Below are 18,380 nucleotides of genomic sequence, written 5' to 3' on the forward strand. Positions count from 1 at the left end.
CACCTTAAACTTACATAGTGCTATGTGTCAATTACATCTCAATAAAACTGGAAGAAAAAGTAACACAAGGAGATACATATTCAATTATACGATGAGTGACATTTAAGAAGTTGTTACTGCTGTTGCTGAGGGGTGAAATGAAACAGGTGCTCCTCTTGGCCGATGGCTGTTGGAAAGTGATTTGCTGCACTTGGTCCAGTAATTACACTTGTGCCATACATTCTAAAGCAGCGGTCACCACCCTTTTTTGACACCAGGGGCCAGTTTCATGGAAGATAATTTTTCCACGGACCTGGGGGAGGGGGGATGGTTCAGGCGGTAATGCAAGCGATGGGGAGCGGCAGATGAAACTTTGCTTGCACGTCTGCCACTCACCTCCTGCTCTGCGGCCCAGTTCCTAACAGGAAGAGGACCAGTACCGGCCCATCCCCTGGGGGTTGGGGACCCCTGTTCTAAAGAAATCATTCCGTAAGCCGAAAAACAAACTTTTTAGAAATCATCTGAATAGAAGTTGGTTACGTAATCCTTGATAAGTTCATTAGAATTTAGAATTTCCCAGATTTCCCTATTAACCCGAGACACTTGTTACCCATACAGACTATGGACTCTGTCCCTGGGAAATTCTGATTCAGTGGGTCTGGGATGGTGCCCAGGAATCTATATTCCAAGGCAATTCTTATCGTCAGATGAATTTGAAAAACACTGATAGAGGAAATATATGAAATGTTGTCATGTCACTGAAGCTGATGTTTATAGCGATAATGTAATTATATTGGAAAATATGCATGATATTTTAAGCACAAAGGATGTCGAATAAAATAACAAGACATGAAATGAAAGTCTGTGAAGTGTTTGTCTAATTCAACAAGTATTTAGTAAGCACCTACTATGTGCTAGGCGGTGGGGAGATAGCAAAATAGACACCATCTATCCTCAAGGAGCTTAGAGGCTGATGGGGAGGTGAATAGCAAAATCAAGTAAGAAATAAAGCAAAACTAATTCCATACTCATCCAGCTGGGTGGTGATTATCTCTACATACGTGTCTCCTTCACTAGGTAGAGAGGCCTTAGAGAACCAACTGCTTATTAGCTTTGTGTCTTCAACACCCAGCAAGGGCTTATTACTCTGCAGTTTTGAAGGAAGAAGGGTGTTACATGGATTTAGCAGAAAAGCCAGGAAAATAGGAGCAGGAAGAGAGTTAATCAATGTCCAGAGACAGTGCTGAACTTTGCATAGTGGAGTAGAAAATATTTTCCTTAAGGTGACCTCTGGGTACCTGTAACCAAAAGCGGGGTCCAGCTGCTTGCTGCTCAAAAGCCAATAAAAGATGCCATGTTGGTGGAAAGGAAAGTTTGCTTTATTTTGGATGCCGGCAACTGGAGGGGCGGCATGGGGCAGATGCCTGTTTAAAGCTGACTCCCCCCAACTGACAATCAGTGGGCAAGAGCTTTTATAGTTGGAGGGAGGGGGCCACATGCAGAAACAGCCCCATCAGCTCTGACAGTCATCTTGAAATTGGTCATCGGTGGTCTGACCAGTGTCATCTTGATTGTTTTAGGTACAGTTAATCTTTGGTTCCAGAGTCAGTTTGTTTCCATTTCTTTGAGGCTAATTCTTGGAATTGTGGCAGTTATGTCATGGCTACAGCCTTGTCATCATGTGGTTAACTTCTTCCACCTGGTGGGGGTTTCAGCATCTCTAAGACAGCTCACCAGCTTACAGGATATGGCTCAGAATATTATCTATAGCTCTTGAGGAGGAACCATGGGTCCCTGACTTTGCTTACTAACTAAACTGTTATTATTTGGTCTCATTTGACTGTTTTCCTTTGTTTCTGCATTTTCTCACTTCTCCGATTAAACCTATTTTTTGGCTAAAGTGTTTCCACAGACAAAATGCAGGCTGAGGACATGGGGCGGGGGGGGGGGGGGGGGGGGGAAGGGAGGGAGGGACCATAGGTCTTGCTCTGCTTCATAGCTGTAGACAGAGGTGGGCAAATCTTCCAAGGTGAACAGCAACCTTGGGCTGGAGGGACCATACATGTCTCCAGAAGCTGATATTCCAGGTCGGAGGTCAGAGGTCAGAGCATCTGCCCCAAAACCAGGATCACTACCGACCTAGGACCAGGCACTTGCCCGTATGGGGACAGATGTCCATGTGACTTGGCCTCCCATACAGGAAAAGCCTCAAGTTCAGACTTGGGGTTATCTCCAAATGAGGTTATAAATATAGTCACGGGGGACTTCCTAGGTGGCTCAGTGGTAAAGAATCCACCTGCCAGTGCAGGGGACACGGGTTCGAGCCCTGCCCTGCGAAGATTCCACATGCCACGGAGCAACTAAACCTGTGCGCCACAACTACTGAGCCTGTGCTCTAGAGCCCGTGAGCCACGACTACTGAGCCCATGTGCCACAACTATTGAAGCCCACGCGCCTAGCGCCTGTGCTCCACAACAAGAAAAGCCACTACAGTGAGGAGCCTGCGCACCACAACGAAGAGTAGCCCCTGCTCACAACAACTAGAGAAAGCCCGTGTGCAGCAACGAAGACCCAACACAGCCAATAAATAAATTAAATAAATAAATAAAAATAAAAGTAAATATAGTCACAGGGATATGCCAATAGGATTGGAAAAAAAAATTAACACTTTTGTGCTTGTGTATCATGACTGGACTGTATTGCTTCTGGTGTACTATAAATAGTGTTTAATAAATCCTACAATTATCCAGAAACTAGCATAATTATATTGCCTTAAAGTTGGTTGATATAAACATTTAATATATATGATAATTTTTGTAATTCTGTGTTGGCATTTCTTCTCTGTACCAAAAAATATGCTGGAAACCTCAAACACTGGAAGTAGTTTAAGCCTCTCTTGACTTCAAGAAGTTATTCCAGAGTAAGACTGCTGCCCTGCTGCCCTCAGAACCCTGAAGAAGAGGGGCTGGGGCTTATTTCCTTAGAGTTATCTCTGTGTCGTTCATCTCTGGTGTTAATTTGGTCCTTTTTAACTTCCCAAATTAAACATGTTTTTAGGGTGCTGTCAGGAGGAGAGGTTGCTGAGTGGTGAGAACCTTGGGGGAACATCCCCAAGGGGTCAGATTACTGGATGAAACAGAGTTGGGTAATTAAAGGAGGCTGCAGCCCTTGGTCAGTCTAAGTTTCCCAAACTTTTACTCATCCTGGGTACCTTCTGCTGGGGTTTTTGGAAGTGGGGTTTATTGGTATGGGGTAAATGGTCAAGACCCTGAGACCTGCTGCTAGTCCTGCTCTGTGGCAAGCTAGCTGAATGAACTTGGCCTAGGTCCCCACTATGTGCAACAGGAAAGATGCCCTTGGTCACCTCTAAGAGCCACTGCAAGCTGAACATTCTACACTGATAAGGCTCAGAGGTAAAAACCACACATTCCAACACAGACCCTCCCATCTGTGTATGAGTCTCCAAGTGTCATTTGCTGAATCCCATAGGTCCTTAACATTAGGTCCAACTTTTCTTCCAAACCCTTATTCCCACCAGTAACACATTGGATTGGCCGAAAAGTTCATTCGGGTTTTCCGTAAGATGTTATGGAAAAAGTGGAACACACTTTTTGGCCAGCCCAATGTTATTATAATCCTGAGTCTCTTGAAAATAGCTGCAGATGCCAATATTCTCAGAGCAGAGCCCATAAAGGAGACTTTTGTTACATATGCTCACCATCCAAAGTGCTTTGAGAAATCAGGAAGTAAATGAGTTGTAATTCTGCAAGTTATTCAGCCCTCAGGACTGTCCTACAGTGGGTAGTCTGTGCCCAGGCAGGGTCATTCCTATTAAAATGAACTTCTCATGCAAACATGCCTTCAGTTGATGGGACCACTGAATTTCACCTTGCAGGAAGACACAGTCAGAAAGGCTGTGCAAACACCTTCTTTCCTTGACAGTATAAGTTCCCTGAAACCCAGTAGCCCTGGGCTTAATCAAACAGTAAGCCAGATGCTAAATGGTCTATACAAATTTAGAATATAGAAACTCTAGTCAAACAAAAATACCAATAATGAGGTAGAAACCAGTACATGGCTTGGGGCCTGCAAACCAAGTTCTCGTCACCTCTGTGTGACCTCAGCCTAGAACTGCCCTTAGAGCTAGACAGGAGGGGCCCTGCCCTGGGCTCCATACTTTCAGAGGCCCTGTCCCAGCTCTCCTGCAGGCATGGTCTTCCTCTCAGGGGAGGAGTCTAAAGGGCCAAGGAACAGAATACCCAAGGCCTGTGCCGTCTCATTTTAGGCCAATCTCTGGGAAGACAGGATGCTGGAATTTTCTGCCCCCAAACTCCAAGGCCTCCTTCTGGGACCTGCTTGGGCTCCTTTGCTGAGTCCATCCTCCTGAGGACAGACCACCCTGAGTGTGGGGGAAGGGCAGATCTGCAGAGCTTGGTCCTGTGGGCTGAGATGTGAGCCTGCAAATGCGAGGTTTCTTTCCGTGCAGATGTAGCTGGAGGGAGTGGGATGGTAGGGGAGGTTGCTCCTGTGCTAGTGGCTGGCCTTCCTACACCCATGGGCTCTGGTGCAGAATTCCAAGCAGCCTAAGAATCCTAAATTTGGGTCTGTCCTGCTAAGTAAAAATGAAGGTATATATGTCAAGGTAGAAGTTTAGAATATATCGTCTTTATTTTTTATTTATTTATTTAGGCTGCTACGGGTCTTACTTGTGGCACACAGGATCTTTAGTTGCAGCATGCAGACTCTTAGTTGCAGCATGCATGTGGGATCTATTTCCCCCACCAGGAATTGAATCCGGGCCTCCTGCCTTGGGAGCGTGGAGTCTTACCCACTGGACCACCAGGGAAGTCCCAAATATATCATCTTTAATAGTTTGTTAGCTTGATTGGTAACTTTTAAATATTCAGACATGTGGTATATGGGCCTCCACTAATCCTCTTGTTCTAGGCCACAAATGTTAGGGGTCTGCTTGCTTCAGGCAAACCTCTCCAGTCCTTGAGGCTTGAAGCTTCTCTGCACGATATAAGTCTTGGACTCCATCATCTCTACTGGCTCTCCAGCTCTTTCATTCTTTGAGTGTTAGCTGATGAGGCTGAAACTGGTAAAGAGGAATGGAAGTAATTTCTTTCCACCAGTGTTTTAGGTGGAATTCTTTTGGATGCAAGGGACAGAAATCCAACTCAAATTGGCTTAAGCAAAAAACAGATTTTGGGGGTCCACTTGCTTCAGACGTGTTCAGATTTAGTTGTTCAAACCCATGTTGTCCACAATTTTTGTTTCTGTTTCTTGGGTCTGCATTTATTCTGTGTTGGCTTCATTTGAGGTAAGCCAAGATAGCCACCAGCAGCTCCAGGCTTGAATTTGGCAGTTCCAGAAAAAAGAGAATAGTCCTTTCCTGAATGGTCCAGCAAAAATCCTAAGTAAGATTCTCAGTGGCCCTGATTATGACACATGCTCATCTTCTGAATTTGAATCATCGTGACCCGCTGGCCAGGCAGGTAGGGGGAGTGGAGGATGCCATGAGGACCACCTGGGGCAAAGGTATTTTCAACAGGCAAGGTGGGGGTTCTGATGCTGGAAGGAGCAATGGATGGCAGGTAGGCCAAAACCACAGACCCTCCAGCAATGCTTATTACAGGGACTGCGAGGACAAAGGCAGGAGAAATGTACAATACTTTCTTTCTTTTTTTAATATTTATTTATTTATTTATTTATGGCTGTGTTGGCTCTTTGAAGCTGCGTGCAGGTTTTCTCTAGTTGTGGCTAGAGAGGGCTACTATTCGTTGCAGTGCTCAGGCTTCTCACTGCCGTGGCTTCTCTTGTTGTAGAGCACAGGTTCTAGGCACACAGGCTTCAGTAGTTGTTACATGGGCTCAGTAGTTGTGGCTCCTGGGCTGAAGAGTGCAGACTCAGTAGTTGTGGTGCACGGACTTAGTTGCTCTGCGGCATGTGGGGTCTTCCCCGCCCAGGGATTGAACCCTTGTCTCCTGCACTGTCAGGCAGACTCTTAACCACTGTGTCACCAGGGAAGTCCCCGTACAATATTTTCTGAAAGTCAGAGCCAGAGATGAGGTGATGATATGGGGAGGCATGCTAGGGCAGTGGGTGAGGGTACCCAGCCTCCTCTTGCTACAGCTAATTGGACTCCAGCTGAACTAATCAGATTGTTTCTATAATAAACTTAGACATCGTGACTTAGAGACTCTGAAAAGTTCTGTTAAGTATTTGGACTGAGGAGCTACATAGAGTTAAGCAGAGAAAGGTAATCTGTGAATGAATGAAGCAGAATTCAGGAAACACCAGGGCCAGGGATGCGGCAGCCCCAGAGGGACAAAAAGTGTGAGCTAGAGCTCTTGCCCTCCAGCCAGTGGGGCCGGTCCCTGGAGAGATAAGGCTGTGTTTTCTGCCCTTGACAGAGAATCCTGGGTCCTTCCAACACATTTCCCTGGTGTGGGTGTCAGTGTGGGTGTGTTTTAAAGCTGGGTTGAATAGTTTGCTGTTCTGCAAACCACAAATAACACAAAACATAATCAAAACACAAAGGCAGGGAAGGAAGGATGTTTTTCCTTCTCACTCCTCTTAAGAATTCATTCAGGTGATTCTCAAGAGCATTTTGATCTTTGTTTTAATTTTTCACAAACATCAGGAGAAAGAGATGGGAGACCTGGTTGTGTTCAAGGTCTAGGACAAGAAGCTCTGATGGGCAGAGCTATTGGAAAAGGCCATTGCTTCCTAGTCTGGAGCCCTTATTCAAAAGGTGGACCGTGGAGAGCTTTGGACACCCAGGCCACGTTTGAGGCAGCTGCGCCTCTCTGCTGCATAAACTACATTCCCCACGAATTTTATATAAAACCAATGGTGATAAACTGAATCTGACTATCAGTGCTTTGGGGGAACCTACACTCTCCTCATATCCTCTTAAAATCCCTTTGTGAAGTGGACCACAATAACTTCATGAGCATTTGTATAAGATCATATTTTGAAAATCAGAAAACAAAAGCATTGTTTTGGAGAAGACCCAGTGAGGAGGGCAAGCAACCTAAATGAATCTCGTTTCTGCTCCGTGCCGTTTTCACTAACTGCTGTCAGAGCCCAGCCGAGGCCAGATTATAGAGCTTGACTTCACGGAGCACATCTATTACTGGAAGAGAAGGAGCGAGCACTGACTTTTTGAAAGTAAACTGTGTTTTAAAAGCTCCAGGGGACTGTGCTATTTAAAGGAACAATGGGGTGAGTGGAGCTCTAATGAGGGGACTCCAGCTTTGGGCTTGGGAGTAACTAGTTCCCTCTGGGGTCTCTTTCCACTGACTGTGAAGTGAATAAACAAATGCCTTCTGATGGGGAGGTTCTTAACCAGGGCTGTGCAGCAGTATCACCTGGGGCACTGAAGCCCCATATACAGGCCCCTCGCCTCATGAAGCAGGATGGAAGAGGGGAGGGGGTGGCTGTGGGAGCTGACAAAACTCCCTGGTAACTCAGCTGCCAGCTTCCGGTTAAAAACCAAGGCTAATGGGTCTTATTTAAAAGCTTGGTGTTTTACATTCAGCAAAAGCCATTGCATTTAAAACGGGCCACCTTTGGGGAAGCCAGCACGTGGCGTAGCACCACAGAACACTCCCCGCCTCCAGAGAAAAAAACACCAGGATGAGAAGTGGTGCTAGGGTGATGGGAGGGAGGTGGGTTTGGCTTAGCATTTACAGATGACAGGAGGGAAGGTGGAAGCGGGGAGACTGCAGGGAGTTCAATAACCAGCCTTTAATTAACTCGACACACCAGATAATGAAAGAAGCTATGACTGAGAGGTTCTTAATTGAAAGTGGGAAAAGAGATTAAAGAAATATTTTTGCAATCATCTATAATGAACATTATTCACTTTACAATCAGAAAAAATATTTCTTGTGAAAAAGTGTCTGGCCATTTTGGCCTATTAAAAGGGAGGGGTGGGCTGACCCACTGGGCACAGGGCTTAGCTTGCTCTGCTCTTGCCTCACCTGGTAGTCTCTGCCTGATGCTGACGAAAGGCAGCGCAGTTGATTACATTAGCGTGGGATCCTTCATGGGAGTTTTACCTGCACATCACTGGTACCATTGTGCCCCCTGGTAATTTTGCAGCCTCACCTCCTAGTGACCTACCCCTCTGGTTCCGAGGTCAGCCACAATGAAGTCATTTGCTGTCTCTTGGTCATCCATGCTTTGCAAGTGCAATTTCCTCTGCATGGAATGAGGACTACCTCCCCTTCCTTCCTATTCCTTCCCTTCAGCCTCCAGACTCCCTCCAGTCAGCTTACATGTCACCTTTCTTGGTTCAAACGTCTCCTCTGGGGGCACCTCTGATGACACTTGAAAGACCAGAGTCTCCACTTTTGGGGATCCCTCGGTGCTCTAGACTAGGGGTCCCCAAACCCCCAGGACCTAACGCCTGATGATCTGAGGTGGAGCTGATGTGACAATAATAATACAAATAACGTGCACAATAAATGTAATGCACTTGAATCATCCCGACACCACCCCCTCTCTGCCTCCAGTCCTTGGAAAAATTGTCTTCCACGAAAATGGTCCCTGGTGCCAAAAAAGCTTGGGGACCGCTGCCTAGACCACCATGATAGCAATAGATTGGTTGTAAAACATAATAATTGCATGTTTTTGCCCTCTCTCCAACCATCACACTGGTTGGCACTTACTGAGTACTTCCATGTACCAGGTACTGTACTAGCTTTGGACCAATGTTCTCACTGGATCTTCACAGCAACCCCTGCAAGGTAGCTTTTACTGTCACCCCCATTTCCCAGCTCAAGGAAGTAAAGCTCAGAGCTTGGTAACCTGCCCACATCTCACAACAAGTAAATATAACCCAGATTCATCCTGCTCCTAATTTTGTGCACTCAGCTGTCACGTAAGCAAATTTGGGACAGCGATTGTCTCTGATATTTGAGGCTTGGATGCCCAGCCTAGAGGAAGTGCTCAGTGGCTCACTGTTGAAAAAATGAATACATCAGTCACTACAGGCTTTGCCAGAGCCCACTCCACGGTCGATCATTCCCTCAGGTGTTAATTACCTACCGGGGCTCCCTTCCTAGAACACCTGTGACACCAGCCTGCACATGCGACACAGGACACTGAAGCAGTTTGTCACAATGATAACAGAAATATGAAAGGATATAAGGCCAACCAAGTGGTGCTGCTTAAAGCACTGTCAGGTGTGTGTGTGTGAGTGTGTGTGTGTGTGTGTGTGTGTGTGAAAATTTACTCCAAAAGCTGAGACTTTTAAAATACATATGACCCTATTCAACCTATTGGAGGTTTTCTTCTCTTTTATTTTGAAGAGGATTTGAAGTCACTGACCCTTATCGACAATATTGAAAGAGGACAGTAGAGTTAATAAAAGTATCGTATCAATGTTGAATTTTCTGAAGTTGGTAATTGTATAGGTTTGTAAGAAAATACCCTATTCTTAGAAAAACATACGGTGAAGTATTTCAGGGTAAAGAGCCATGATGTACACACTATGGTGTGCACACTAGTTCTGTGTAATTCTATATCTACCTATACCTGTATTTATATTTATATTGAAAGGAAGAGACAATAAATTAAGCAAATGGGATAAATGCCACCAATAGATGAATCTGGGTAAAGAACAAACAAGTGTTCTTTGCCCTGTTCTTCTCTGTGCAACTTTTCTGTCAGTTTGAAACTGTGTCCAAGTGAAAAGTTAAAAAAAAAAAATTGCTGACCTTGGGAAAAAATCAACACTCCGGAGAAAAAGGTGTGATGAATGTTTTTCTTTGAAATACAGGGAGCAGGGGCTGGTGGGGTTGGATGAGAGTTCCTTCAGACTGACTTGTCGCGGCTGGGTTTCTTTCCCAATTTCTGTGCCTTGAATCTCTTTCAAGGTCAGCTGGCCCAGATCTGTGAGAGGCAGTTGGGTCTCCTTGCAGATGTGACACTGGGAGGACAGTGATGCCTGTGCCTCGGAGGAGCCCCCGACACGTGCTGGGGCAGACGCACAGGTGGTGGCAGGACTGCAGGCACACATGCAGCGCCCCTCGGCACGGTGGGGCCTGCAGTTGGAGCGCCCCCCCCGCCTCCGCAATGCAGGGCTGTGGGGACAGTAGCGTCTGTGTGGCTGCAGACTCACCCACTGTGCGTGGGGACAGTTAGGGCTATCTGTGGCCCTCACATCTGCTGACTCCATTCAGAGTGGCGACCCTGTGTCTCTTCAGCTGTAGACCTTCTCAGCCTTCAATACGTCAGCTGCCATGAGAATCCCTCCACAAACATGTTCTGAGCATCTACGACGTGAGATTGCTTCCTTGATGCTGGGGACCGCGTGATAGGATTACATGCAGCATTTTAAAAAAATGCTTGTGCTAACTCCATGAGCATTGTGCAATTAATATCCCCCCCCCCCCAATTTTCCAGAAGCGGAGACTGAGGCACAGAGGTGAAGCCGTTTCTGAGGTAACACAGGTAGAAAAAAGTGGAGTAGAGATTTCCCCAACCAACCTGCAGCCTCACAGTGGAGGTAAGAGGATCCACAAAGAACATTAATATCAGGCTGAAGGAAAGGAGTGCCCATGACAGCCCCTAACTCTTGGCTGGGAGATGAAAAGGGAGAGGGATGGCTTTTGATTCTGGGGTTGGTCTGGGAAGCTTCACTGGAAGTTGACCTTTGTATGGAGCCTAAGAGGATGATGAAAAATTACATGAGGAAAATAATTTTAAAAAGAGGGGCATTCAAGACAGAGTTATGGAGGGCTAAGTTGGTGGAAGAACTACGTGGGTGTTGAGATGATAACAGCCGGCATTGACTGAGCCCATTCTACGCGCTGGGCACTGCGGGATGCACTTTAGATCCATCAACTCACTTAAAGCAACAGCTGTCTGAAGTGAGCCCTAGGACCACCCTCATTTCATAGATGAGAGAGGAAGGCATTGCAGCATCACCCAGGGTTATATAAATGTAGCATGGCGGCAAACTTGCAAGCTTAAAAAGTACTTCATGATAATAGCAAAATGACCGTGATTATGATGAGGAGGAGGGGAGAGGGAGGAGGAGGGGGAGGGGAAGGAGGAGGAGGAGGAGGAGGAGTACAGTAAGTCCCCTACATATGAACCTTCAAGTTTCGAACTTTCAAAGATGCAAACATGCGTTCCATCACTGTCAGGCGTGAGTGACACTGCAACCTGCCCTCCGTCTCCTATTGCGGACGATCCTTCAGCTCCACCACCTCCCACCTCCTCTCCCTCCTCCAGTCAGTCACTCTTTTTGCCTGTTCACTCGATGCCTGCCCCTGTATGCGAGCTATTGTACTGCACTACTGTACTTTTCAAGGGACTGTACTACAAGAGTAAAAATGTTTTCTTTGTTTTTGTTTTTTATGTATTATTTGTGTTGAAAGTATTATAAACCTATTCCAGTACAGTACGATATAGCCGATTGTGTCAGTTGGGCACCTAGGCTAACTTTGTTGGACTTGTGAACAAACTGGACTTGCTCTTGGAACAGAACTGGTTCGGACGTAGAGGACTTACTATAGTGGTGATGGGAGGAGTCATAGTGGTAGTAACAGTAGCAGTAGCAGCAATAGTAACACAGTAGCAATAGAGATAATATTAGTATAGCGGTCACGGCAGTAGCGGTGCTAACAGTGGTTGGTGGTGGTGGTGGGCTGCGGGTTAAGTCCTGAAGCACTCCAGAAGCTGCACTGGGAGTTTGGTTTCTATCCCATTCTGCCTTAGCCTTGATAAAGCTGGTGATCACTCCCTGCTTGGGGGCATATAAGAGGTTTTTTAAAAGTTGTAGGCTTATAGGATAAAAGATGTTTTGGAGACAAGATAGTCTCCCCTCCTCAGCCATTTCCTTATCCTTTTCTCAGCTCTGGTTCTGGTGTTGGATGCTTTCCCAAATTCTGCAAAAAAACAAAAACAAACCAAACCAAACAAAAAACCTAAAAACAAAACCCTCCAAAACAAACTTATACTTGCCATGCAGGTTGTAGGTAACTTAGAGGAAAGGCCTGGCAGGCGGGTACTACAGGCAGGATGGAGAGGATGGGGGGGTCCCCAGAGGTCCCTGGGGTGGGAGCAGCTCGTTCGCAGTAGCCAGGTCAGTCCTCTGGAGACTGTGTGGCAGCAGAGGACACAGTAGTGAGGGGCAGGAAACCCATCCCAGGGTGTGCCAGTTCCCATGGGAGCCCCCCAGCCGGGGACACCAGCACCAAACCTGAAAAAGGTACAGGAAAATGTGTGTGTCTGTCGTGTCTTGTGTGTGTGTACTAAAAAGCAAATTCTCAGATAAGGTTTTCCCCTGCAGGGATTAAACATTTTAAAAACCTGGACTGTTCAGTGTGGGACAGGGAAGGAGGAGAGGCGAAGACCAGACCCTTTTGCTTCTTAGGGAATGTTTGCCTAAGTGACCCTTAGGTATGATAAAGGCATAATCGTGCCTTTCCCAAGGTAAATTTCAAGGGGATTTATTTACTCCTGACCAGATACCATGAACACTGTCAGTGAAAAGATGTAAGATCAACGGGCAATCAGAAATCCAAATTGCCCATGTTAAAGGCACAAGCAGATTTTCCTTCTAGGATTCTCCCCCTCGACACAAAGCTATTTAAAAATAATAAGCTTCTAGGTCTTCTCTGCCTAAATCCACGTGGGGAATACTAACAGTTTCGTTACACTGGCCATGGATGTATAGAGCTGGGAGGTTTGTGAAAATATATAAGGCCCCTGGCTTTAAGAGAAAAACAGATTTACGTTCCTTCCCACCTCAGCAGGAAACCTTAAATCAAAGGCAGCCAACAAATCAACACGTGCTTATGTGTCAGCACACTTGTCCCAGTTTGTAATTATCCATTTATTTGTGTGTGATCAATGCTAGTCCCTCATTAGGGTGTAAACTCCCTGAGAGCATTTGTCTTGATTACCCTTGAACCCTAGGGCCCAGGCAGTGCCTGGCACACAGGGCACTCTCTAAACATTTGTGTAAAGAAGGAAGGAAAGGAGGGAAGGAAGAGAGGGAGGAAGGGAGGGGGAGAAAGAAAAAAAAGCAAGGAAAAGAAGTAGCTAGTGAGAAATGTTACAAGTGGAAAGATTCTTCACATCCATCCTTTCCAACAGTATGCAGGTTTACCTGTCATCTTTTCCCACATAGAAAATGGAGATAATAATCGTACTTATCCCCATTGCTATTTTATAACTCAAATAGCTGTTTGAAATATTTTAAGTTGTTTTATGTCAGACGAGAGAAGCCCCTGCCCTGGGCCTCATGCTTTTGCTGTCCTCTGGCTATGCCCCACCCCAGAGTATGAAGACACAATGAGACTTCCCTGCCCAGAGGCCCCAGCAAACTCTCCCTGTCTGTGTGAACCTCTCCTGATGGCCCATTCAGGTCTTCCTCTGAAGTGTGTGCACCTCTAGGTCCAAGGTGTGTCCAAGGGAGTGACTGTCTGCAGGGGACAGGGTGTGGATGGAGCTGGGAAGTCCACACACATGTGCTTGAGGTCCCCTTGAGATGTAAGATGGAGTCTGGAACCAAGGGGGGCGGGAAGAATAGGAGTGGGAGTCACAGGGTCATGGCCAAGGGCACCCCTCCCTCTGTGACCAAGGTCCAGGACAGAACCCCAAGGAGGCTGAGCATTCTAAATTCTAACCTGGTCTCCCAGGCCGTTATGAAGGCCTATTTGTCTAGGTAAGAGATTAGAACAGATTTTATTCAACAGTTGATGGCTTGATTTATAACATTGAAATATTTAGATACATGGCATGAGAGCAAACGTTCAGGACACACATATGTATGTGTAGAGTCCTAAAATTCAGTTGGTATCACAGCATAATGATGAAGAGGGAGAAATGTTTATACAAGTCCTTTGCCTATTTTTCAACTGGGTTGTGTTTTGTTTTGTTTCTTGGCTATTGAGCTGTAGTGTTTCCTTACATATTTTGGATATTAATCTCTCATCAGGTATATGGTTTGCAAATATTTTCTCCCGTTCTGTAGGTTGCCTTTTCATTCTGCGGATGGTTTCCTTTGCTGTGCAGACATCTTTCAGTTGGATATAGTCTCACTTGTTTACTCATGCTCTTGATGACTGTGCTTTTGGTGTCACATCCATGATTTCATTGCCAAGACCAGATTAAAAAATGGGCAAATGACTCGAATAGACATTTCTCCAAAAAAAGACATAAAATATGAGAAGATGCTTAACATCACTAATCATGAGGGGAATACAAATCAAAACCACAATGAGCCAAACATCACCTCATACCTGTTAGGATGGCTATTTTAAAACAAAACAAAATAAAGTGTTGGCAAGTACGTGGAGAAATAGGAACCCTTGTACATTCTTGGTGGAAAGGAAAGAAATAGAACTACCGTATGATCTAGCAATCCCACTTCTGGCCACATATCCCAGAGACCTGAAATCACATGTTCAGAGAGACATCTGTACTCCCATGTTCATTGCGGCATTATTCACAAGAGATAAGATATAGAAACGACCCCAATGTCCGTAGACAGATGAATGAATTTTAAAAATGTGCTGTATATATGCAATGAAATATTATGCAGCCTTAAAAAAGGAAATCCTGCCACTGGGGATGAACCTGGAGGAAATCATGCTAAGTGAAATAAGCCAGTCACAGAGGGACAAACACTGCATGGTTCCACTTACATGAGGTATTTAAAGTAGTCAGACTCTAGAAGCAGAGAGTAGAATGCTGATTACCATGGACAGTGGGGAGGGGACATGGCGAGTTGCTGTTTCATGAGTATAAAGTTTCAGTTATGTAGGATGAATAAGTTCTAGATTTCTGCTGTACCACAGAGCCTATAGTTAACAGTGTAATGTGCACTTAAAAACTTGAGAGACTAGATCTCAGCTTGGTGTTCTTACCACACACACACAAAAGGGACACAAGGAAATTTTGGAGGTGATGGATACATCTATTATTTTATTGTGGTGATGGTTTCACATTCACAGGTGTGTGCATGTGTCCAAATGCATCAACTTGTAAATGTTGAATATGTGCAGTTTTTTGGTATGTCGATTATAACTCCAGAAAGTTGTTAAAAGAAAAAGAGAGTAAAGGAAGACTCTGGCTTTGGACAGCCTGGGTCTGCCTGTCACATGCCAGCTAAGGCTCAGTGTTCATCAGGGCAAAAATGGAAAGCACAATAGTCTCTCTTTCATTGGATTGAGATGATTAGGTGGCTAGCACGATGCTAGGGTATACTAAGTGCTTCAGAAAATGCTATAAAGAACAATCGATCCTGCTTTTGTCACTTCATATAGGAAAGCATGTTCTTGTCTCGTTGATTATTTATTTCCAGGTCAGAGGCTAAGTCCTCTGTGTGATAATAAGCCAGATCTCCCCTTTATAAGCTTTCCTTGCACCACGGTCCTCTCCTACACGTCACTTGTTGCGGACTCAATTTTACAGAGACGTGGGCCCAGCCCTGTGACTTCATGAATGCCACCTTCCTTTCTAGACTGCACACAGAGTTGGGCAGGGCCTATGTCTCTCTCTCTGGTTCACCATTTTATTCCGATCCCCCAGCCTGGTGCCCACAGGACGGGCACGCCAAGTATTTGCTGAAAGGAGGGTGTCTCTACCAAAGCTTTACACACTCTTGGATCTGTTTCTGAGCTTCCTGTTTCAATGCGCTGATACCACACTGTTTGTTCAGTGGAATAAAATGTGCTAATATCTGGTATTGTGAAGGCTACTGCTTATTCCTTTGGTTCTTCTGTGTTCTTTCAGATGTAATTCTGAAAGACTTCCCCCTCAAAAACAGGTGTTTTCATTTGAATTGTATAAAATTCTAGTTATAAATTAATTTTTAAAGAATTAGCCTAATAAGAACATCTTCTCACCCATAGTTTCCATCTCTAGTCATCATTCACACATACAACATTTGCATTATATATAAATACATACATATATGTATATATATATATTTATATAAATTGAAGTATAGTTGATTTACAATGTTTCAGGGATACAGCAAAGTGATTCTATTATATATATATTCTTTTCCAGATTCTCTTCCGTTATAGGTCATTACAAAATATTGAATTCAGTTTCCTGTGCTATACAGTAGGTCCTTGTTATTTATCTATTTTATATATAGTAGTGTGTATCTGTTCATCTCAGATTCCTAATTTATCCCTCCTTCTTCTTTCCCCTTTGATAGCTATGTTTGTTTTTCATGTCTGTGAGTCTATTTCTGTTTTGCAAATGAGTTCATTTGTATCATTTTATTAGATTCCAGTATGTGATATCATATTATATTTGTCTCTGTCTGACTTACTTCACTTAGTAGGATAATCTCTAGGCCCAACCATGTTGCTGCAAATGGCATCATTTCATTCTTTTGAAGGGCGAATATTCCACTGCGTATGTACACCACATCTTCTTTATCCATTCATCTGTCATTGGGCATTTAGGTTGCTTCCATGTCTTGGCTATTGTAAATAGTGAACAGTTGTGTTTTTTACAATATCTGAAAACAAACTGTAATATGATTCATCTAATATTTGTGTTCAAATTGACTTCCTTTACCAACTTTAGCTTTTTCCTTGCTTTGATATCAGTAAATTCTAAGGTTTGGTATACTAAGATCTTATAATACAATTAAAATAAATATATAATAATTAAAATAAAATAGACTCATCTGTGTACCTCCCAAGGTCCCTGCTCGCACCTCACATTCAGAGAAGCCCTGCTGTACATTATTTTGTCCCACAGTACAATTTTTTAGTTTCTCTCTACAAACCTTTCCCTAAATGATTTCCATCATTAGGGTCATACGTAGCCCTTTTCCAACTTCAAAATTATAGAAACAGTGATTTCCTTTCAGTTCTTTTATGATTTCATTTTTCAAACTTAACTCCTCAACCCACCTGGAATTTATTCCATTGTATGCTGTGAGGTTAAAAAAAAAAAAAATCAGTCCAGTGCAGTTCTCCTAAAAAGCCAGCTCTCTCAGCATCATTTTTGGAATAATCATCTCCTCCACTCATTTGCATTTCTACCCTTGTCATATAGTAAATACTTTTCAGCTTGGTTTTGTTTCTAAATGTTTATGTCCATTGGAATTATCTAGCTCTCATTTGATGCCAGTATATGCTGTTTTAATTTTTTACAGCTATATAGCATAGTTAAACACAAGAGAATGCAAGCACTGCTCTTTTTTGCAGAGTTTTTCTTATCAGCTAGGAAGCATCACCATGTGTCTCTGCAAAAGCATCACTCCTCACACCTCACATCAGCCCGGGAAGGCAGGTGCTATAACCAATTCTATTCTACAGATGAGAAAACTAAGCATAGGAAGAGGAGACATGAACTCAAGGCCACAAAACTAGCAGGGCTGGAAGCTCTCAAACCCAAGCAGGTCCAGAGACCATGACCTTGACTTTACAAGGTAAAATCCAACCTGAGAAGCAATCTCTTTTCAAGAAGGAATTTATTCTCCTCATATCTGTTATTACCAACTTGTTGGTATTTGCTTTATTTGGTTGTTTAATGCTTTTCTATGCTTTACCGTGTTTTGTTTTATACTTCATATTTATAATGCTTCCAGCTAGAGACTACATTTTTTTCCCCTGAGATGTGAAATATATTGATACTTTATGACCTCTATTTTAATTCTTTGGCTAGGTTCACTAGTGATTGTGCTTACTCAAAAGCATTCTTTCACTTGTATTTCTTTGGTTGTCAGGGTTAGTGAATCTTCTATATCTTCTGCATACACATTTTACTACAGTGATAATGGCAGAATTATAATAAATAAAATTGCAGAAGATTTTTTATTATGTAACAAAACTGTTTTATTAATGTAACAAAACTGATTCTATTATTAGCTAAAATTTCAATAGCCCTGTTGACATAATTCTTGTTTGAACTGAAATACACGGCAAAAAAATGCTTTTATCATGAGGATAAACTAGATAATAGTTCAGAGTTCTTTGTGAGAATATCACAGCTGTTTTCATTAATTAGCATCTCGACTTTGGGGGTGATGTTTTAATATACACAGAAAAATTCTCTAGGTTACAGAAGTATTTCTTACTTTTAAAAAGTTATGAGAGCAGAGACGATGTGCTCATATAAAGTATTGAAAAAGACTAAAGAGCTTTCACTACTTTTTTCCATTCTATATTCTATCACTTTTATAAGAGGTCTGACAAGAAAATAAGAAAACCCTCATCTACTAGACTATGTCTACACCCCACTGGCAAGAAATCCTATCCCACATTTGTTACTTGCCTAGGTAAGGACTAATATTCCTATTTTACAGATGAGAAAACCGAAGCTCAGAGACTAGGTGACTAGTTGAACGTCAACAGGCCAATTGAAAAAAACTCAAAATTCCACCACTGTTTGAATTCACCTGT

The sequence above is a fragment of the Hippopotamus amphibius genome, chromosome 2 (genome assembly GCF_030028045.1).
Source record: "Hippopotamus amphibius kiboko isolate mHipAmp2 chromosome 2, mHipAmp2.hap2, whole genome shotgun sequence".
In the NCBI taxonomy this organism is placed as follows: Eukaryota; Metazoa; Chordata; class Mammalia; order Artiodactyla; family Hippopotamidae; genus Hippopotamus; species Hippopotamus amphibius.